Genomic DNA, 23,961 nt, shown 5'->3' on the forward strand with positions numbered 1-23,961 from the left:
TGGCGGGCGACCGCTAAAAGGCCGCCCGCCAGCCCAGTGCAAAACGGCCTTTCCACTAGGACGCCGGCTCAGAATTGAGCCGGCGGAGTGGGAAGGTGCGACGGGTGCAGTGGCACCCGTCGCGTATTTCAGTGTCTGCATAGCAGACACTGAAATACAAAGTGGGGCCCTCTTACGGGGGCCCCTGCAGTGCCCATGCCATTGGCATGGGCACTGCAGGGGCGCCCAGGGGCCCCGCGGCACCCCGCCTTCCTGTTCCTGGCGGGAGACCCGCCAGGAACAGGATGGCGGTAGGGGGTGTCAGAATCCCCATGGCGGCGGAGCGCGCTCCGCCGCCATGGAGGATTCACAAGGGCAGCGGAAAACCGGCGGGAGACCACCGGTTTTCCGCATCTGACCGCGGCCGAACCGCCGCGGTCAGAATGCCCTGCGGGGCACCGCCGGCCTGTCGGCGGTGCTCCCGCCGACGGGTCAGAATGACCCCCATAATGTCATTTCTCATTTCATCTTGCGTTAGCAGTGACACACTTCATTGTTATGCGTACGACTTTAGATTTATGTTCACTATCTGTGTGGTGAATGTTTTGAAACTAAATGCTAGATTAGTTGACGGGAATTCAGGAAAGTGTCAGCATGATGAGCATAAATGAAGAAAATGTAGGCTCTGGAGTGGTTGTTACTGGCGGTCCTCAAAACTCCTATACCCCAAAATAAATATGTAAATAATGCATTCTGATAAGCCTTTCTATAGCATGGCAACAGCGTAATGAAAAACAGAGACCTATGTTTCCACTTTTCCTTACTTTAAAATACAGCCCCTTAGCAATGCCCAGAGATGAGAACTGGTGAAGCTTTTCGTTATTGTTTATGCCTGAGTAAATATATGACGCATCGTATCCAAGATAAACACGCACTTTCTAATCCACGCAATCAGTAACATGGCCCTTCTAGAACAGCTACACAGCGAACATCTGTGCTGCGCGCTTGTAAACTAACAAAGCCGTCCGCCATGAAATAGGAGCGCGTGACGTATGCACTCTTTATTAATGATCCCCGTTATGCATTCCAGTGATAATTAACTATTCACAGGTGAAACAGGCTGATAGGAGTGGCTGTCGCGGGCAAATCGAATGGCCCCCGATTATATCAATATGTTTCAACTAGTGTCACCTGGTTATCACTGTATCAGCAACATTTGTCCACTCCGTTCCCACGGTGAAAAAAGCCCTTTAATTATCTGGCCACGGCATATGGCAGGTCATTAATAAAAACCTACTTATCTGAATGCAGTGGTGGGGAGTTTTACATCTATCAGTGCTTTATCTAAATAAACATTTGCCAAATGCCTTTAAAATTATTATAGATATTCCACCCCAGTTCCTCTCTTGCCTCCTGAAGATATCTGAAAAGGAAGCTTGGTTGACTCGAACTGTGCAGGAGGATACAGAGGCCTCTAGCAGACTCCTTTTCTGTCACCCCTTAGAATTACCGAACTCTTGTCTGCCAAACATTGATGAATATTACCAACCTGCGAATGCAGATAAGGGCAAATCACTTGAAGGTGTAGTTCCCCTTAATGTATATTTACTCTGCCTTTGTGCTATATATGCATTCGTTATTGTCAGGCCGCATGTATCAATGACAAATGCATGAACTGGAAATAAAATAATAACAGAATAAGACACTTTTACTCCATTGTGTTGGTGCTGCTGAATTATATTGTGTTGCATATCATCTTTCATTTGAATAAAAAGCGTCTTATTTTGATTATGTTAGCTCTTTTTTTATCACTTCAATTTTCTTAAGTTCAATACGATTTCTACATAAAGTAAAACGCACAGTACTATTAACAGACATATTAATTTACTAAAATTATGCTTAATTCATACAAATACATTAATTACGATGAGTTTTGCTCTAAGAGTAGACTCAGGCACATATTTCTCTAAATTGTTAATTGAGATGTGTAGCAGTGTTCACGTCTCTCTTTAATAGGCTTTGTGTTTATGCCTTGTGTTCTTTTCCCTTGAGGAGTCAATCTCAAAAAGGGACAAATGGGGAAGTGGCACTTGACATTTTGTGCACATAACACATGAAGAATTAACATGTATCGTCCTTGATGTCAGTAAATAGTAGTCCAGACACTGTTACAGTTGGAGGGACGGGAAGCGCCATCGGAATTAAAAAAGATTCAAATTTAGACTACCCTCCATGAGTTCATAATTGCGATATTTATGGACAAACGCAGCCCCACTCAGTTTGTTACCAATGAACCCAGAATTTTTCGAGAAGATCTTGCGTTTGGGAAAGCCTGGCTCCTAACAGCGTGGAGGTGCACTAGGGACAGGTCGATCCTATTAAAACACACAGTAACACTGTTATCCTATGGTTATAAATTGGGTCTCTAGTAGGCAGATGTATGCACCTGGTCCAAGTAAGGACCACAATCCTAGTCAGGGCAAGTCAATTACACAAAATAAATTAGCCCATGCTTACCCTCTGATAGCTTGGCGCAGAGCAGGCAGGCCTAACTTAGAAGGCAATGTCTGAAGTATTTGCGCAGCACCCACACAATAATCATAGAAATTGCACCATAAAAAGACACTACACATGGATGTAGACAAATAGAGCTTGTTTATCTGGTTCATTTAAGATCAGCACAATATAGATACAATTCATAAATAGTTAAATATTTGCTTTGCAGACTCAAAAATAAAGCCTGGTTGGTAATCAATGATGCAATTGAGAGGTGGTGCCGGGGATTCCTCAGTACAAGTGCGTGTTGAATCCCCAGACTACGGTAATGTCCTCCCTGTTCTCCTGTCGGGGAGTGGATGGGTGAGTGACTTGTGGGCACAATCACCAGGGAAGCAGGTGCGGTTCACGGGAGAACAATGCAGCGGCCAGGTTTAGCAAGGCCACTCCAGGTGCAGGGAGAATACGGGTGGCGGCAGCTACTGGGGCTGCTCCAGGGCATCAAAGCTGCATGTGGCAAAGTGTGGCATAACCACTCCAGATGACAAGAGATGCAAGTGGCAGAGTTTGGCAGAGCCGCTTGAGGTGATTCGAAGTAGCGAGTGGCAAATGTTCAGCTGGGCCACTCTGGGTGATCAAAGTTGCAAGTAGCAGAGTTTGGCAAAGCCACTCAGGGTGATTTGGAGTAGCGAGAGGCAAAGGTCCAGCAGGGTCACTCCAGGTGATCAAAGTTACAAGAGGCAGAGCTTGGCAAAGCAGCTTAGGGTGATTAGAAGTAGCGAGCTGCAAAGGTTCAGCAGATATAGCTGAGTATCCTGTGCTGTGCTGTCTGAAGGGAATGAGCAAGGGTAGCTGTCACGTAGTCAAATCCAGACAAGTAGTGGAGATAGGCTGTGGGCACACAGGGCAGTGAGTGCAGAGAAATGCCCATTTTCTAAAAAGTGGCATTTCTAAAATAGTAATAATAAATCTGCCCTTACCAGTAAAGAGGATTTATTATCACCATTCCAATGGTACTAAACATGATACAGCTACTACTTTCAGATCCGGAATTACAGCTTAAAAGTATTATAAGGAATTCCCAGTGCTGGCCTATGAGAGGGACAGGCCTCACAATAATGAAAAATGACTTTCAGTGTTTTCCTTTACCAGGACATGAAAACTTAAAAGTATATGTCCTGCCTTTTGCTTACATGTCACCCTGACCAATGGGATGCATAATTCCTACTTTAGGGGTGAATTATATGTAAGAAAAGAGGAGCTTAAGGCTTGGTCAGTGGTTTTATATGCCAAGTAGGGGGGGTGGTGAGGAGACTGCACACACAGGCTGAGCAGTAGCAGGCCTGAGACATGTTTATAGGGCTACTTAAATGGGTGACACAATGAGTGCTTCAGGCCCACTAGTAGCATTCAATTTTTGGGCTATGGGTATATGGTATACCTCTTTGCAAGTGGCTTACATATAAATTAAATACATGTGCCAATTGCAGATAAACTAATGTTACCATGTTTTAGGGGAAAATCACATGCACTTTAGTACTGGTTAGCAGTGGTAAAGTGCTCAGAGTCCTAAGGCCAACAAAAAGATACAGCAAAAAAACAGGAGTTAAAGGGAAAAAGTCTGGGGGTAAGACCACCCTAAGGATGCCAGGTTTAACGCTTAGGCTATGGTAATAACAATTCAGACAATCAAGAATCATCTAAAAAATATGGCAGACATTTCCACCTTTAAGAAAAGATTGGAGAATCTTAATAACAAATTGGCAAAGTTTAAGGAACTTTTGACCCAGTCAAAGATCACAAAGTTACCAAAGGACACAAATAAATGTAGTTATGACACAACTTACTCCTAATTGATTTAGGAATTTTACAACCAGATGAATACAAAACACCAGGTCTAAGAAGACCTGAGTTAGTTGGTCTTTGTGCACTGATGGCTGGAATAGTAAAGAGAAATTCACCCCAAAAATATGTGGTAGATACCAGGGCCCTCTTTTCTCTCCTCCAACCTTTGTTCCTCCTCTATAGATGTCATATTTATTTATAGCCAAGCATCTACACACCCTACCATCTAGGATGCACAATTTTATAAAATGTTTTTAGAACAGGGATGTTGACAGGTACAGGGAAGAAGAAGTGACTACATAATCCAATGGGGAAACATAAATCAGAGGTTTATCAAGATTATATAAAGAGATCGTCAAACAGGGACACGCAAGAAGTGACCTCGTCGAAAACCAGACAGTCACGCCTTTCACCAAAACCATGGACAATAATTAAATTTTTGTCACCACCCCCATAACTGACAAATTTAAACTACTCTGCGAATTGTAGGATTTTCTAGAAAAGGAAAATTGAAAGTATTTTATGTTGACACTGAAAACAAACGTACCATCAAAAAACCAACACATGCCTATGTCAGAAATAATTTTTCCAATCACCGCCCAGCAATATGCCAGCTGAAGTGACAGCTTTTGAGAAGGCAGTCATAAAAGAGGTTGATTCCTCACAAAGAGCATCTACATCTATAATGTTGATAAATCAAAGACGTTTCATAGATGAATATACCAAAGATTTATTCTGGTCATCTGGAAGGGGGATATGAATTCAGCTACAGAATAGTTACAGTGGCTATATATATGCAATACTTTTTTTAAAGTTCACATTTACCATCATTATACATACGGACAGGTATAGCTTTTTATTTTTCAGAGAAAATCTCCCTTTAAGACGATGTCTGCGACTTTATAAGAACAGTTCTAAAAAAGCTGACTTTGAAAAAAAACAGGCAGATATCCTTTCATATAAGCTAACTCTAAGAATTATCCAAGTCATATTGTAAACAAAGCAAAAAAGTGGGAGCCAAAAATAACTGTGAAGCCCTATTAGTTACATTCCAAAAGAACAGATGTGAGAGGCGAGAGTCTTACCACATACATCACTGTATCAACTAAATTAAAAAAAATAATAAACAAAAACTGGCAGATACTGAGCTCCGGAAATCTCACATGAGACATTCACATTTCCTCCTTTAAGTGAGGTATAAATTTATGGGACTTATACGTACTGCACCATCTAAACATAAACCTGTGTAAGCGACACCATGTATTTGGGGCTTCCACCAGCGAAGGGACAATTTCCCTGAAGAAGATGTATTGTGTGTTCTCTTACAAGACCCTCTTTTCTAGGCATGAACTATGACAATTGAGGAGACATGCTAACTACAATTACAAAAATGTGAGATACAAGGTTACTTGTCCTTGTGGCATTAATTAAATATACAGACATGACCACTCAAAATGTAGGTATTGGCATATGAAAACACAAGAGAAATAAAAGATGGAAGAAAAACACAGACTGTATGACTAATCATTTCACTGGGTCTGGCCATATCCCTTTTGGGTTGATTGCCTTTACCCTTATGTTGGTTATATTGCTATTTGATTGATGTTTTGAGTAAGGGTCCTGACTCCATCTCCTTCCGAAATATAAAAAAGACCATGGTTACAGGATATGCCTTCATTTTCTGATACATATTCCTGTTATGATGTCTCACATTCTAGGTGGATGTTGTGATGTTGGATGCTACTTGGGCTACCAGAAATGGAGCAGTTGCTCCCTGGCATCAGTCTCCCTTAGAACAACTGCTGGCAGCAGTGTCCCAGCCATATGGAGGGGCAGGAGACACTATAGCAGTGTTTAATTTCTAAAAGAATATAAAATACAAGCTGAGGCCAAATTATTTTCAGAAGCCCGTCGGCACCACTGCCACATGTCAGGGTTGCAGATGCCAACGGCATACAGTCTTGATTCCACCTCACACTTCTTTCTTCGACCAGCATACTCTTGCTGCCCTTTATCTTTCAGGTTCTTTTGTATCTCTTATTTCTCCCTTTGTCTCTGTTTTCCATATTACTCTTCCACCCTCCTTACCTACTTTGCTGCCTGTCCCTTTCTTGCTCTTGGTCAACGTCTGATGATTAACAATAAGTCCCTGTTCGCAAACAAGAGCAATGGCAATCCCCACTTGCAACCACTGACCGAAGTTAAGCACTGTGCTATAGGCAAGTTTACCAACAATTTCTTTTTATAAAGCAATTCCAGCACAAGCAAATCAGGGGCCATATAAGCATTAATAGTGCTGTGACCTTGGTCTCTGATGACATTGTGGCATCTACTTCAACATTGAGTGACTACTATGTGTTACTCTCTCCCCTGCTCCTATGGGGTTAGAAATTACCTGAGCTACGGGTAAACATGTGACATTACACAGTAAGTGTAAGCGAATGCCCATTTTTCAGTGATCACCCCTACTTTTTGCAAAATGTTATTGATGCTTCTTTAACTCTTCACACTGAGACACTGCTGTCCAGTGTCCACTATATGTGTCTACCCCCTAAAAACATGTTGATTTGGTATACACACAAGGGGCATATTTAACTTACCTGTAAATCCCTAATATATAGTCCAAAGTGTATCCCGGCCATCAAGTTACATCTCACTAGTGGACTGCAGCACCCATTGCACCAACCACTACAGTGACAGTGTAAACATGGGTGCAGGCCTACTATTGTATCCTGGCTGTGCAGTTTTAAAATGGCAAATTTGATCTTTCAATATAACACCTTTTAACAGGCATGAGCCTCCCTTTTAAATATTAATAAGCTACCCCAATTAGGCCTTAATTCCCATTAGGGCGGGAGCATGGTATTTAAAAGTAGGGCATGTAAATGTTTAATGTTAAACATGTCCTTACAGAGAAAAGGCCCCAAAAGCTATTTTCACTTATGAGGTTTAGCTGTTCCATAGGAAAGCACTGGTACACAATATTAAGTTTAATAATGTAATCTCTTGCTAGGAAACAGCTACACTTGTATTTTTAGACTTTTTAATTCATTGGCAAAGTTAAATTTGTAATACATATTCCAGAAAAGGTACTTTTAGAATGATACCTTTTCCCTGCCTGAAGCCTCTGAGTCCTATGTGCACGAGCTTCAGATGTGACATGGCAGCTGCATAGCCTCCTTGATGAGGTGTGAAAATTGCTCCCAAAACAGAACAAAGGCCTTCGGTGAAGGAAGGTGTTCTATTTCTCCGACAGGATGACTATCAGGGCTCTGCCTAGTTTCTTGATTAACTTCAAAGAGGCCTAACCTGTTATAGGCAAATGTTGGTTGACACTTGGGCAGGGCCCTCCTTTGTTTCCCTAGCCACGCAGGCACCAATCTCAGTGGGAGATGAGCTACCTCAGAACTGGTTTGAAGTGACTACTGAGGAGAAGTTGTTTATTTCCCTGGCCATACCCTTGGGGTGGTCACACAGGTCTGTACAAACAGAGAAGGGTCTCACCATATTATATTTGGGCATAGAGGGGCACTGTGGTATTGTTTGCAGTAGGACACATAGAAACTGCTGCAAAAGTGGGTAGGTTTACCCCTGGGAAATGTTTCCCTGTTGGTTAGGGAGTGGCCAGGAGTCACCCCCACCCGTAGGCTAGTGGCAAACATAAATGTGGCACCCTAGGACACTCTCTTCAGAGCACTACTGTGACTGTGGAGCACCAAATAAGGATTACTAATGACGTGGAGACCTGCTAGGAGACCTGGAAGGCTGGGTATGCTTCCACTTGTACTCAGGTCAAAAAGGTGGACTCCAAAGGTCAGTTGGCTGACCTCATATTAAGTACAGGGACACAACAAGCTTCTAGAAACCCTTTTCCTGAAAAGCCGAACTGACCACCTTCCAACTGGACCTGCCCTGAACTCTGCTATTGGCTTCTGCTGGAGTAAGTGTTGATTCGTGAGTGCTGTTCCTGAGGTCCTAGAACCCTTGGCTGTGTCAAAGGGTACCCCTCCTAACATCTTAAAAAGCCACAGACTTAGAAACATTTTGGCTCCAAAGACTTCTGGAGGACTAGGACAAACCAGCCAGGTAAATCCGACGAAGGTGCGTTGCTGCTCAGCCAAACAATCAGGTTGTTTGCTCCCGCTCTGAACTTTTGACAGCAGCAAATCTATTTCAGAAGGATGTCGCAATGAAAGGATCTGGCCTTGTGAAGCCCTGTTCTGCTACAGGTTGCAGCCTTGCCCCACTGAGGGAATCCAAGCTCCAGAAAAGTCAGAACAATTGCAGAAATCTTCACTGGACGAAGGCACCAAAAGTGTCTGACCGGGGAGAGATTCTTCCTTGGGCTTGAACTTTGCATTTCTACTACTCAAGCTTTCTACCAAAAGCCAACAGCTTCACCAAGCCCACGTCTGATGGCTATCTGGCCTCTCAGAGCCTTATGTTGCCAGAGCCTGCTGCTTTGCCCTGCTGGGGATTTTGACTTCCATTCACAGAGTGTCTGAAGGGAAAACATCTGAGTGGTTTGAACCTGGTTTCTGTATCCAGCCTGTGCTCCATTGTGGTCAACTTTAAATCATGCCAAACAAAGGGGGAGAAGGAGGGTTTAAGGGGGAGGGTCTATCCTCCTTGAAGCTTCAGTAGACATATTTAGAGACCCACCCCAGAAGGGGACACTTCCACAGAAAAAAGATTTTTTTATTAGAAAAACCCTACAAGCACACACCCCTCCCAGGAGGATCTATGATGTGATTAGCATAGACACTGAAAGTAGGTCACACATGCACTACTTGTGTTTTCTTAGAGGTGCCTCCTGTGTTTAAGTGTATTGTAGTGTTTCTTATATGTAGTACATCTTGTATTCGTTTTTATGTATGAATTATTGGTGCCATTTGGCTGGGTGATGGTGACAACAGAACCACACCCCTGGGAGATGCATTTACTTATTTTATTTTCCTTTGTCTTCCACAGATTTGCCCTGCAGAACATTGACACTGATGGGTATTATTTAATTTAATTTTATATATCACCTTACCACAGTGAATAGTAATAGTACTTCCATTAGTGGTAGGCGCATGAGGGGTAATACTAGGAAGATCACTTTGGTCCTGATGAGGAGTTTAGGGGTAAACTCTGAAACATGTAGACCAGCGAGGAGGACAGGTACATAATATACCCACCCTCCGAACACCCCTTTTTAATCATACCACCCCTGTGAGACATATTAAATAAGTAATATCATCCAGAGGGTAGTATTTTTAACTTACCAAGACCCCACCACTCCTATCCTTTTCTAGCATTCTCATCAATGATACCAACAGTGCTCCCACGTATTCCGTCGGTCGCAGCACGCCTCGTTCTGCAGCAGAACGGGAGGAAACCCAATGATGAAGCATGCCACCAAGGGGTAACCCTGGAGGGTGAGGGTTTTTCTAACAAAAAAAACTTTTTTCTGTGGGAGTTTCCCCAACTTTAAATCATGCCTTTAAATCAAGCGCAACCAGCTTACCACAGTTTGGATTTTGTTTGTTTTGATGTCATTTTGATCAATATATTATTATAAATTTTTTTGTAAATTGGAGTGGGCTTTTTATTGTATGGTGTTTTTGATTTTTAAAACTGTTTTGGTACTTCTAAATGCTTTACACATTTTTGTAAGTTAAGTCTGCCTGCTCTGTGGCATAGCTACCAAGGGTTGAGCTCAGGTTTAAATTACTGAAAACTTTAGTGGACCTAACAAGGGTAGTGACATTATTACTTGTGATGGCCCACCATCTACTACAACTAATGATCCATTTTTTCACAATGTGAGATTGCACTGAATGCATGGATACAAGCATGATTTTCAGCACAATTTAAATATTCATATTACTTAGGCATAATGAACCTCATGTCAGATCATGACTAATTGTGGTGGTTCTGACTGTCTATGTGATCAACAATAAGTATGCATGTGTGCAATCTATGCTGTTTGTGACACAGCCCCCTAACACACGATTACTGTAATATTGTAAGGAAACTGGCTATTTGGAGCCACCCCACACACTTTTTGCCTTCATTCAGACTATTAGATGCTGGATTTTCAACTCTGAAAGTGAACTGAGGCCTGCTGTCTAGACCTCAGTGACAGTGTTCAGCCTTTTTACAAATATTATGTTGAACTGGGTGTCCCCAATTGCAAGTACTAACTACTTAAAAATCCCTAGGCACAGTGTCCACACAAGGCTGCAGCACTGGTTGTGCCACCCTTTGTGTGACAAAGTACACAATGGCTCCCAGCCTGCCACTGCAGACTGGAAGAACAGTGTTTTCACTGCCAGTTTGACTTTGCCATTCACACCGATGGTAAAGTCACCCTATCCCTTAACAATCTGTATGTCATCCGCAAAGGAGGTCTAGAGTCCTATGGCAGGGAGCTGTATTTCTTAAGTAGGATATATATTTTCGATGTGTCTTAACAGCAACACTTCCACATTGTCATTTTGGTGTGGATAAGCTAGTAGCCCTATTAGCTAAAACAGCTAACCTCTGAATGAGACTTTCTAACTGGGTCATGTAGGGTATCAAATTAATTGTGAGATTAAATGTGAGTTGATGGTCAAGTAAAAATGTATGTCACTTTTAAAGTTAAGCAACTTTTAGGAAGTTGCCATTCTGTGCCCCGTCTAGTCCAGTGGCCTCTCAGAGGCCCTGGCACACAGATAGCTTTCTGCCTGCCTGGGAGATGTGTGAACAACTCCAGGATCAGGAACAAAGGCAGTTGCCGAAGAGTGACCTCCTCCTCCAGGATGGCCACTCGGGTGTTAGCCCAAAAGGCGAGCTTCAAAGGGGAAGACTCCTTTGAAGGGAAAATGGTGATAACACTCCAGAGCAGACTAACTTTTATTCCTGTAGACAAGTTGGAGAGAGGGAAACCCAGCGTCAGAACCAGTTTTCCCATGGGTGTGTAACCCTTAGATAGCCACAACTCTCGGTGGGCAACCAAGCTCCAGATAACCAAGGAAGGGCTGTGTCATCTTTAAAGGAACAAGAATGTTGCACTTGTGAATAGCCAGATGCCACACCACACAGGAACTTCATCACCCAAGAGGGGGAGACCTACTAACCCTTTAGCTAATGACCCCCTTGTCCCATTGGGGCACTTTCCTGGGGTACAAATGGCACCTCTGGCACCTTGGACCTCAGTACACAGTGGATGTGGAGAAAGGATCAAAGGAGAAATATCCTGCTTGCGTTGAAAGCACACAAAGAGAGGCTGCATCGTGAGAAGGACTCCACCTGCTGCACTTTGGGCTAGTAAAGTTTGGATTATGTCCGTTGCTCCTGGTTCAGGGAAAAGTTGACTCCCAGCCCCAGATTGAAGCACTGACTCCAAGGGTCTGTCGGATGGAGTCCTGGAACAGCACCAGGGACATCAAAGCTGGCAGAGCCCAAATCCCAAAGTTGGTATCCACCACAGATGTTTTGCCGCTACCGGGCACCAGGTACCTCAAGAGACTTATCCAAGATAGCCAATAGTTGCATTTGTGTCTGCTGGACCTATAGGTGTTGTCTGTTCTTGTATTTTTTGCCCAAGAGGGACACTAGTTCTCACCAAAGATTTGCAGCCTGACCGCTGTATCACAATAACCAAAGGTCTGCTGCAGCTGCCCTTCTACCATCCCAAGGAGAACTTTGTAGGACACCAAGTTCAGTAGCCAAAGTTGCCCCATCCCACCTGTGGATCAAGGACTCATCCCAAACTTATCCCCATCGACCACACAGCATCAGGCTCATCCTTGAGCCTCTTTTCATCCTGCATCCCCAGCATCAGGAACTCTCCGTGGTTGTCACTGGCGAGTGTCTCCTAAAGGCTGGAACTGGACTGTAAAAAGCTCTGGTGGCGAGTGTCCCCTAAAGGCTGGAACTGGACTGTAAAAAGCTCTGGTGGCCAGTTAGTTGTCCAAAGTATCCTTACTGGTCTCTTATACCTCTGCTCTGCTGCAATTGGTTGCCCAACATGGTTCGGAGTTGCCGAACAAACTCTCTCAAACTTTCCAAAAGTTTACAAACTTCTTGTTGGCCAGTGCTTATTGCCGGTTGATATAAAAGTTATTTAATGCTTTAAAGATTCATATCTCCAGAACCCTCAGTGGATTTTGATTAAAAAGGACTCTAAAATTAATAAAAATATGCTCTATTTTAATTAATTGGTGTGTCTCTTTCTATTGATGTGACATTCTTCGTTTGTTTGTTGGTGATGTTAAAGCCTTAATGCACACAGCCACAGCTACCAAGGGTTGAGTTTAAGATTAAGTAAATAAGTCTGACTGGACCCAAGATTGTATTTGTGAGTATACTGCAAGATAAGGTCCCACAGCCATATCTTATAGTACACGTAAATCCTCATAAATATACACAGTGGCCTCAGATTAGCGCTCAGAATCATTAGAAAGGGCCCAGATGGCCATGAATGGTGAGTGAAAAATGTAGACTCAATATTTGAAGCTGGAGTAATTGTCATTCCTGAATATCCCTAATCAATTATTTTTGAACGTATTAATGGGACCCAAGATCAAAAGGCTCAGATTGTTTCTGGGTAATTTTAACTCCTTTATCACATTCAGGATTGCCCTGGCTATAAATCTGTAAGAAACTAGATTATTATTTTTGTGTTGGTGATCACACACCTCAAAGAACAATCACAACTTATTAGAAAGAACCCTCAAAGACACTAAAGAAACCTGATCTCAACCCGCTTGCAACTGTTGCACAGAGGAAAAAGAAAAAGGTAGCTATGGCACAGAGCAGACAGCAAAAAGTGAAAAATCTGTGATGACCATTTAGAAAAGGTTGATATCTTACAGTGACCATAAAAGTGATCCACATTCCTAAGAAAGTGAATCCTTTTTCTATTTAGACCCCTCAACCACAACTCGCTGCATGCTTCATCATCGGGTCCAGACCACATCAAAGACAAAATTCTGCATGGATTCCCTGAATTCCAATTGGGAGCTCTTGATATGATTCTGTAGATAATTTGCATTTTCTGTAGAGTCACCCTTGATTTTTCATCCTTTACTAGACACTATGGCCCTCATTCCGACTTTGACCGGCGGCGGTCGCCGCCGGCCTGTCGGGGGCCGCCAGAATACCGCTGCGCGGTCAAAAGACCGCCGCGGTAATTCTGACTTTCCCGCTGGGCTGGCGGGCGGCCGCCTTCAGGCCGCCTGCCAGCCCAGCGGGAAAGATGCTTCCACGATGAAGCCGGCTCGGAATCGAGCCGGCGGAGTGGAAGCTGTGCGACGGGTGCAGTGGCACCCGTCGCGTATTTCACTGTCTGCCAAGCAGACAGTGAAATACTTGTAGGGGCCCTCTTACGGGGGCCCCTGCAATGCCCATGCCAGTGGCATGGGCACTGCAGGGGCCCCCAGGGGCCCCGCGACCCCCCCTACCGCCATCCGGTTCCCGGCGGTCGGACCGCCGGGATCTGGATGGCGGTAGGGGGGGTCGGAATCCCCTCGGCGGCGCAGCAAACTGCGCCGCCTTGGAGGATTCAATGGGGCGGCGGTACACTGGCGGGAGACCGCCAGTGTTGCCGGTCCGACCGCGGCTTTACCGCCACGGTCGGAATCCCCATTGGAGTACTGCCAGGGTCAGAATGACCGCCTATATATTTGCTGGCCCTACTATCCTGTAAGCAGTACCTATGATTCCCCCCTTTAACACTGAGAAATTGGCATAGCCCTGATTGTCATGTTTAACTTACATGTGAGTTCTTGGTATATGGTACCAAGATAACAAGTGTATGTAAGTTAAATGCCATTAGTGGACTGCATAATCCATTGTGCCATCCACTACAGTAACTAGGCAAAGATGACTGCAGGCCTACCATTTGTAGACTGGATATTGCAGTTTTAAACTGCAAATTTGACCTAACAAAATAGCCCTTTTTGACAGATCAAAACCTTCCTTTTAAATATTTATGCTTCCCCATTTAAGCCTTATTTCTCCTAAGACAAGGTGCATGGTATTTAAAAGTAGTACATGTAGCAATGTTCACTGTAGGAAGGCTGGTTGTTCCATAGGAATAAGGGTTGAATCACATTTTGACTCAGGCCAATGAAAAATCCACTGTGGTATTTACAAATGTGCACAAATTCAATTTGCATAGCTTTTTAAGAACAAATAATGGTACACAACACATCACATTGTGATGCCTTATTACTTTGTGTCTTGTTCCATGGGATTTGGGGGGCATTCCTGTGCATCCACTCATGGATTTTGACTCAAACCCATATTTACGACGAGATCTAGACATTGGTGCACCTGCCTGGTCTAAAAAAGACAATTGTCTTTATTTCTTCATGTTATGTACTCTTCACATGTGCTTCTTTCTGCAACACATATACAAAAAGTAAATATCCTCAAAAGGATAGTTTTGGTGCAGGAAGAGACTCTTTTCTGTAAAAGAACTATCCTATGGTGCCAGGGTATCTGTGTTGGATCTAGGCAGCCCAAAGTGCACTAGTACCAGTTCCACAGTACCACCACAACCATAAAAGAATGAGATGAGGCAGCAGTGAACATCAGTGGTGAATATTGACATAATCACTTCGTAAGGCCTCAAGAGTCTAGTAGTAGTCTTGTGATGTTTGTATGCTGGCTCAGGTGGCTCTTGACAGCTACAGATAGAGTCATAAACACCACTTTGAATCTCAGAATATTAATGCAGGTGTATGTGCTTGAATCTCACAGGATAACCACTCTCTGTGCCCACAGTGATCTATTGCTTTGTTTTGTAGCATCTCTTTATAGCTTTTCTGTACCTAGGGGAGGACACATAGCACTTTCCTGTTGGCAAGGAAGTAGCTACTCCATTTCCTGTGCATGATCAGACAGTGTTAGTTAATGTTTGACCCATGCATAGCATGTTTTGGTCAAAATCTATTCCAGTCTTGTTGTAGCTTTATGTATCAGCAATTTGTGCCAGGAGTGGTATGCAAACACAAGCATCAGTAATTGATTTGTAGTACAAATATTTATTACTTGAAGTCTGAAAGTCAATTGGGAACTGTGAGGTCTTTATTGCTTTTCTGAATTCAAAATGATATTTGAATACCTTATTTTATTTTTTACAAATGTGATATTATCCTTGTCTGCAAAGTTTGAGTTTACATTATATGGCTATTTGTCCTCTCCAAATGGTTGCTCCATTAGCAATGCAGAGAACTTTGGAAAATATACTAATTGCAGCTAGCAACTGCTGTATAGCATTGGGCATAGTGGCATGTGGGGGGCACAAATCAGGCCCCCCTATGCCACTTAAAAAAAAAAAAAAAAAACTTACCTGAACTTACCTTAAGTTCCCTGGGATGGGTCCCTCCATCCTTGGGCGTCCTCCTGGGGTGGGCAAGGGTGGCAGGGGGTGTCCCTGGGGGCATGGGAGGGCACCTCTGGGCTCCTTCCGAGCCCACAGGTCCCTTAACGCCTGCCCTGACCAGGCGTTAAAAAATGACGCTAAAGCGGCTGGACGTCATTTTTTTTGACCCGCCCACTCCCGTGCGCCATTTTTGCACGGGAGTTTAAATAAGGCGCACATGCCTTGGAGTCATTTTTTAGACGGGAATGCCTACCTTGCATATCATTAACGCAAGGTAGGTGTTCACGCTAAAAAATGACGCAAACTCCTAGATCTTTGGCGCTAGACGGGTCTAACGCCAAAGTATAAATATGGAGTTAGCTTTGCGTCGGATTTGCATCAAAAAAACCACGCAATTCCGGCACAAACAGAGTATAAATATGCCCCTTAGTGTTTTGACTAATAGTTGGTGTTAAAAGGTGTCAAATTCTGATGACAGGTCAAATAGAAGTAGGGCAGCAACTTCATTAGACACATCATAGACCTTACGGCTCCCCAGTTGGTAAATAATGCTGACAGTGCTTTTCTCAGCTCTGTCAGGATTGTCTGTTGGTATGGCACCCACAAATATTATTACAGAGTCCAATACAACTGGACCAGCAAATAATGAAAGGTGATATTCCAACTTTTAATGCAATACACAAGCTTATCCAACTTCTTAGAGAGAAGAATAAGAAGAACAGTTTATCCTTAAAAAGTGGCAATCTTTATATATGTGTGGGTTGGACCTGGCCACCTCTAAAAAAGAGTAGGGATGTGATTTCCCACCATACTGTAGACTCCCCTTTAGATTTGGATTTGCTATTGGTAAAATCTAATGTTTTAGGAAAATATTCATTAGGAATTGAGAACATAAAGGGGAAGACACAAACAAAATCCTTTCTGAAGTCATTGGGGTAATTTGATAAATTCGAGGGTCTGTATCTATTATGAGACAAGGGTTCCCTATCCTGGTTACTGGAGATTTTGTATGGGGGGGGGCCTTTCTTCCGTCTCGCCTTTTCCTGTTTTCTCCAAGGTTGATTCTAGGGTAGCTTCCACCCTTCCTATCTCCGACTCAATAGCACCCATCACAGAAGTGAGATAACTTGTTATCAGCTTAGGGGCGGGGGCCTCCCAACAGGAACCCCCCTTTCCATGTTCCCCTTTACGTTTCCCCATCAAGACAGACAGATACCTAATTAAAAACTAGGGGCCAGATGTAGTAAAGAAGCATTTTGCGAGTTGCAAATAGCGAGTCTTATTGCAACTCGCAAAATGTCATGCAGAACGGTGTCTCAGACACCGTCTGCGAGTCGGTATGGGGTCTCAATGACCCACCTCATTAATATTAATGAGGTGGGTCGCAAATTGCGGCCCCATACCGACTATGGGCACTCGCAAACATGGAGGCCTGCTGTAGTCAGCAGACCTCCGTGTTCGTGACTGCTTTAAATAAAGCAGTTTTTTTTTTTTTTAAGTGTAGCCCGTTTTCCTTAAAGGAAAACGAGCTGCACTTAAAAAAAAAAACGAAACCTTTAGTTTCGGTATTTTTTCAGGGCAGGGGGCCCTGCCCTGAAAATTTTTTTTGGGGTCCAGTCACAAACTGGAAGGGGTCCCATGGGGACCCCTTCCAATTTGCGAGTGGGTTACCATCCACTTGAAGTGGATGGTAACTGCAACACCATTTGCGACCGCATATGCGGTCGCAAATGGTATTGCATACCACTAGGAATCGCAAATAGGAAGGGAACACCCCTTCCTATTTGAGATTCTGAAATGCATTTTGCGAGTCGGTCCGACTCGCAGAATGCATTTCTGCATAGGAAAATGCGATTTGCAACTCGCAAACTGCAGTTTTTGCCGTTTGCGAGTTGCAAATCCTTTCCTACATCTGGCCCTAAATGTCTTATTTAAAAATTAAAGCCAAATGATCTGCCAACAAATAAATAATAGAATTAAAAATGTTATAAACAAACAGCGATAGGCCCGGCCCGGCCTCTTCCGGCCGCGGACGGGCCAAGACCGGCCCACTCTTTGCCCAGGCGCGCCCGCGTGCGTCCCGCACAGTGGAGGGCTGAGCCAAGTTTATGCGCCCCCTGGCACCAAAGTAAACAGCATCCGCGGCGTTCTGCCACAAGAAATCCCGGCTGTTGGAGTCTGAGCCCCCTCACCTCCTGAGAATGCACCTCCCGCGCAGCGGAGGGCTGAGCCAAGTTTATGCGCCTCCTAGTGCCAAAGTAAACAGCAGCCACGGCGTTCTGCTGCAAGGAATCCCAGTTGTTGGAGTCCGAGCCCCTCGCCTCCTCAGAATGCGCGTCCTGCACAGCGGAGGGCTGACCCAAGTTTTATGCACCTCCTGGCGCGTCGCAGAAGGACAGGCGATGAACCGAGTCCAGCCCGAGGGACTCTGAGCTGCTCAGGGAGCCGGAGCCACTAAGGGAGCTGCTTAGGTAACTCTCACGGTCTGACAGGCAGTTGAGAGGACTGGGGGGGCGCGTCAAAGACCGGAGACTCAGAGAGACGCCAGAGCAGGGGCTGGAAAAAGGAGGCAGAAGTGGCCTGTGGGTCCCGGGGAGGCGGGCTGCCTCCAGGGCGCTGCTGCTTGCAGTACTGCTGGTTGTGCAGGTTCTGCCTCTGGATAGCCAGCGGGGTGAGCAGGCTGCCCAGCTCGTGGGCTGCTGAGAAGCCGAAGACGTTGTTGGCCGAGAGCAGCTGTAGCTCCTCGGCATAGAGCTGCAAGAGCAGGAGAGGCGGTGTGTGGGGCTCGGCCGGCTCAGGCCCGGCCTGCGCTGCGCTGGAGAAGCAGGGGAAGCCGGGGAAGCTGAGGCTGTGCTGGAGACGCAGCCGCTCCCTTGAGCCCCGCTGCTGCTGGCTGCTATTAAAGTCGAAGTCCCCACGGGAGGGCGAGGCGGGCGCTCTTCGGCGTTGTGGATGAAGTGGCAGCGCAGCCCATAGAAGCCCACCGTGCTCTCTAGAAGGCCTTGTAGAGAACAGACCGAAGTATTCAGAAAGGTGCAAAGAATGTCTTCGGTTAGTTGCTAAAAGAAATGGCGAAGAAAGGAACCTCGGCGCTTTCCGTGTGCTCGCTGAAGCCGCGAGGTCGGCAGGCCCCAGCTTCCTTGCAGATGGCGCCTGCCCCTTCTGGGAAAGAGGCACAGTAATACCGCAGGTTGTACCTCCTCAGGGCTTGACCACCCCTCCGCTCCGGCCTCTCTTTCGGGAGAGTCATTCAGAGAACTGGCATACGTCGGATAAATTTTACACTTCTAACAACCCCAACCACACCCAACATCGTCTGAACAACCCCGGTGACAGTATATTACTAAAGGGTTTGGATTTTGGCAGGATGGGCCATCTCTGCCAGGATGGTGGTGGGGCGGACCGTACTTGCATTTTTATAGGCACTTGATCACTTCACACACAAAGGACTTCAAATTACCCTACTGTGTACCCAGACAGACCAGGCCAAGGGCAGGGAGACCGGAAATTCCAGACATCTCTATAGGTGGAAACTCTATAAGCTTCCTCCACTTCAAATGCACTGGGTATAAGTAGGGGACAATCAGACCCACTCTTCAGATCACTTCTGGACCTGTGGAGACTCAGAAGAAGAGCTGCTTTCTTGCCCTGCTGCTCGGCTGCAAAACGACCTGCCCAGCTACTCTACTGCTTTGCTGCCCTGCCTGCAAGAGGGGCTGTTCTGCTGCACTGCTACCTGAGGAATGGACATGCACCTTACTCAGCCCCCTCAACTGGGGCCTCCCCAGTCCTTGACCCTTGGAAGTTGAGATAAAGGTGCTCTGCCATCCCAGCTATGGTCCCCATCAGAAATGATACAGCGTGGCTCAACTTGATGCAGCCCTCGCAGCTCCTCATTGGCACTGACGCAGTGCAACTCAACACAGACATTGGATTGCAACTCTCCCAACTCATCATTGAAGCTGCTGCAGCATTGCGCAACTCAGCACAGACCTCACAATCCTCAAAGCTCAGCATCTGATCTGACGCAATACAGCACAACTAAACGCAGCCCTAGCATCATTCATTGGAACTAACGCTGCACGAAGCATCTCGATGTAGGACCCCACAGCACTCCTTGGAACTATCGCTGTGCAGCATAATGTTCCACATCTAGGGTGAAAGGTAAAAATCTCAGTAGGTCAAACCTGGTCCCTGCACCTGATCGGCACTCTTTTGCAGTCTGACTGATCCTATGACTTTTTCCAAGTCCAGCGCGACCAGATTACCACAGTAGGTGCTTTGTGCTTTTAAGCGCTATTTTTACCTAAACCTTTAAAATTGCATATCTCTGGTTATACTAATTGGATATTTGTCATTTTTGTGTCAAATAATTTATTAGAATTTACACTTTCTCCTAAATTGGTGTGGGGTTTTTCTTGTTTTGTGTTTACACTTTATAATCTTTTAAGTGCTGCATGAATACTTTACAAAATGCTTGTAAGTTTAGCCTAACTGCCTTTGTGCTAAGCTATCAGGAGGTTAAGCACAGGTTAATTTAGTGTTTTTTTGTGGTTCACCCTGATGAGGATTGTGGCTGTTGATTGAGCAAGTTTTCACCCACCATCAACCAACAACTCAATTTCTCACTGAAAGTAGTTTTATTTTGAGACAGCACATTTTTCATGCAGATTGACCTCACTCAGCAATCAGAACCTTTGGTGTGGAATTTTTTATAAGATCTGATTTAGGAGCAAATATCCACCCCCCAAAACATGTGGGCTATTTTTTCACTTTTAGAACCAGTTCATTTAAAAATCAACTACAAGGGTCAGATTAATTACAACCAAGATGCATCTAAAGTACTCAAACTGCTCCAGTTGTGGCAGGTGAAGGACAACAGTTCCAGAGACATGGAACGCGTGCCCTAGATATTATTAACTTTAGCTGATTCCTGTTGTCTACATTGCTTCGTGCTTTACACGGGGAAGGAGGGTCTATAAGGTGATGAGGGAGCTTCCTCTTTCCCTTTTCTTCTTTTCCTCTTCTATGTACTTCATTTCTTATGGAGTTGGGTTAGAAATGCTGGTTTACCAAGGTAACGTTTCTGTGACAAAAGTCCACAGGGTGAAAAACGTGAAAGAATCTAATGACCATTACTTATTTACTAGTATTTCTAAATATGCCCAGGGGCGGGGTGGGGCTTTTGAGCATTTCATTTTGTGATCTACCACTGCGGCCATGCAATTTGAACAAATACTTCAGTCAGTTTTCCATTTGAATTTGGATTTTAATGAGAGGAGTGGGATAGAAATGGGGATGGCAGGGGTCGGGGAGAATGTGAAGATTTGGGGATTGTAGGCCAGAGCTCAATTTTGGGGGATGAGCTTATGGCATCACGCTGTGATTTGAGGTTTGGGGGGCAAATAAAACAAAAGAAGCAATTACTTGGAACGGAACATGGGAGGCTTGGAGTGATCATCAGACCAAGAGAATGTTATGATAATCAGGGACGAAAGAAGACAGGGTCATAATCAGGATTTACACATTTTGTCCTGGACTATTAATGGCATGAAGCCATTGAGTGAAATTGAGCTTAGAAAGGAAGAAATATCTACACTGAAATCCCATATGTTATGCCTTCAAGAGGCACACTTTATTTGAATAAATCCATTAAATTGTGGGATTTAGGTTATGTGATTCTCGCCATACCAAAGATTGAAGCTGCACCGAGCAAAGTAGCACTTCTAAGCAGAGGCAGCGATTGGAATGTGATCAATGTAAAGATTGACAGCTGGCAAGTTGCCCACAAAAGGACAGGCAATGTTCGGGTTACAATGTGCTCTGTCTATAGTCCCAACTTGGTTGATCCCTCTGTTTTTACTTTCTTATTGGGAGAGATGCATCAATGGCACGATCTTATAACAATGTGTTTGTGCTTCAATGCAGCCTTAGAACACGGTCTCAATATTATGTAAACCAACTGCACGTACTTGTCGTTATTGTGTGGCCAGTTGGTCATACTGTGAATTAAATGTTTGGTTGATGCAATGTTAAATTGATTCTTACCCCTCGCTAGAGTGAAAATATTTGTTGACCTTAAAACTAGAGCATAAAGAAATGCTCCATCAGTGTCTATGTGATGGCTGACAGGAGTTCCCTCCATCTCCACGAGGTTAAGGTAATCCCCATGTGTTCTTCCCTGGCCTGTCACACGTACACAGAAGGTCAAAGTGAATAGTGGATGACTTCGTGAGTCCCAAGTTGGGGAGAGATATGGGATGTGCTACCACCATCTCTAAGCTAGCAGATTCTATTGGCATCATTCCTTGCCACCAGGCAAACTAAAAACGGGACAGTGAATGCTGCAACACTATTAATACATGTCAGGGATAGGAAGGCCTATGGTAGGATAAAGGTGTTTATTCTTCCATCTGACTGACAGTATCACTCTTTCTGCCACCAGCTTGTAATTGGCAACTGAGCAATGGTTGGTGATACCTTGATGAAGGGAAGCCAGCTTCCCATTCTGTGAAGGTATAAATAGTGTCATTGATGTGTGTGCAACCCCATATGTCAAACCTGGCCAAAACTCCCTCTTACCTCACCTCCTTGGGAAACTCAACCCTACTATCCTATCAGCAAACTTCAGAAAAGTGGTACAATCTATGGTTCTGTTTCACAGCAATAGCTGCTGTGTGATGAAAGCATGTCTCCCCAGAACGTCTGAGTGGCAACTCTTACTACCATCTGACACACCAGAGCATGCCTGGCAAAGGGAGCAAAAAATGAGACAGCATTACACCCAGTTTATTAGACATCCATTGGTGCACTCGCAGCTAAAGTGTACTGCAAATACCTTGCCTCACAGACAAAGCATTCCACTCGGCATGCCATCCTGCCTAAAAAGCAAACCTCACATCACAGAAAGTCAGAGAAAAAACAAAGGCAAGGTGACACTGCTTCTTACAATCCCCATGACAAAAAACTCTCAATGAAATGAAGCTTTCTCCTGTCACGCTCCCAGAAGTTTGAAGAGCCTTCTTAAAGAACTCATATTCACTTCTAGTTTCCTAGCCTTCTGAAAGGCTCAAAGCCTCTTGTATTCAAACCCCACCTAAAACGAGATAATGAATTGATCTTTACTTGCTATTGCTGCTTCTCTTTACTTTCTCATTTTTTTCATAATTTTGCCTTTGCTCCGTTGCACCTACAGACAGTATCCGTCTATATTGTTAGCTAGTTCCTTTAAATGGGTTGTTTTACGTGAAGTGCTCGACTCCTCATGCGAAGAGGTCCGCGCTAGATAACTAACACAATAGCATTAAAAAGAAATCTACTCTGTAAACTGTAACTAAACCTGCCATGTGCTGCTCCCGGCCTTAGTGTTAGTGATCACCGTTAAAATGATATAATAAATGACATTGAGGATTAATCAGAAGGTTGAATGTGGCAAGCACAAAAAATAAAGACTGGTGCAGGTTCTGGCCACGGGCCAGGGACTGAACCCAGAGCATTCTGCACATGGGTGAAACGTCATGCACATTGCTCAAGGGGGCACTGAGCCTCACTCTGGGCAAGCTCCCGGACAGGTACTCTGCCCTGAGCCCACCACACACAGGGGGTGATTCTAACCCTGGCGGTCGGTGTTAAAGCGGCGGCCAACCCGCCAACAGGCTGGCGGTAAAAAATATGGAATTCTGACCCTGGCGGGAACCACCAACACAGACAGCCACTTTAACACTCCGCCCGCCACGGCGGTACAAACAAACAGCGCAGCGGTCATTGCCAACAGCCAGGCGGCAGACAATGTACCGCCCACCCTATCACAACTCACCAATCCGCCACCTTTTCCGGGGCGGGAGCACCGCCGATAAAAACACGGCGGAAACAGACTACGAACGGGAAAACGCTCACCACTACGCACTCCAGGAGGAAGGAGGACAGCATGGAACCCGAATTAAACATCCTACCTGCTCTCGTCTACCTTCTCATCTACCACGAGTACGAAGTCCGGCGCAGACGACAACGGTGAGTACTGCACCTACGACACATGGGAGGGGGGAGGACGAAAGGTTACGGGCACACACATATGCGACCCCCCCCCCCAACTATGCACACACCAATGCAGAGCAACAAGTCACAGTGACACCACCCAAACACCCCTGAAAAATGCTAGGACATAATTAAATTTGGAATAAATATTTATGTACCAAAAAGCTCCTGAAAAATATCGTACAACCATGAAAGATATTCACAAGAAAACAAATGACATACACATCAGTGTATAACTGAAGTAA

The sequence above is a fragment of the Pleurodeles waltl genome, chromosome 2_2, assembly GCF_031143425.1.
Source record: "Pleurodeles waltl isolate 20211129_DDA chromosome 2_2, aPleWal1.hap1.20221129, whole genome shotgun sequence".
In the NCBI taxonomy this organism is placed as follows: Eukaryota; Metazoa; Chordata; class Amphibia; order Caudata; family Salamandridae; genus Pleurodeles; species Pleurodeles waltl.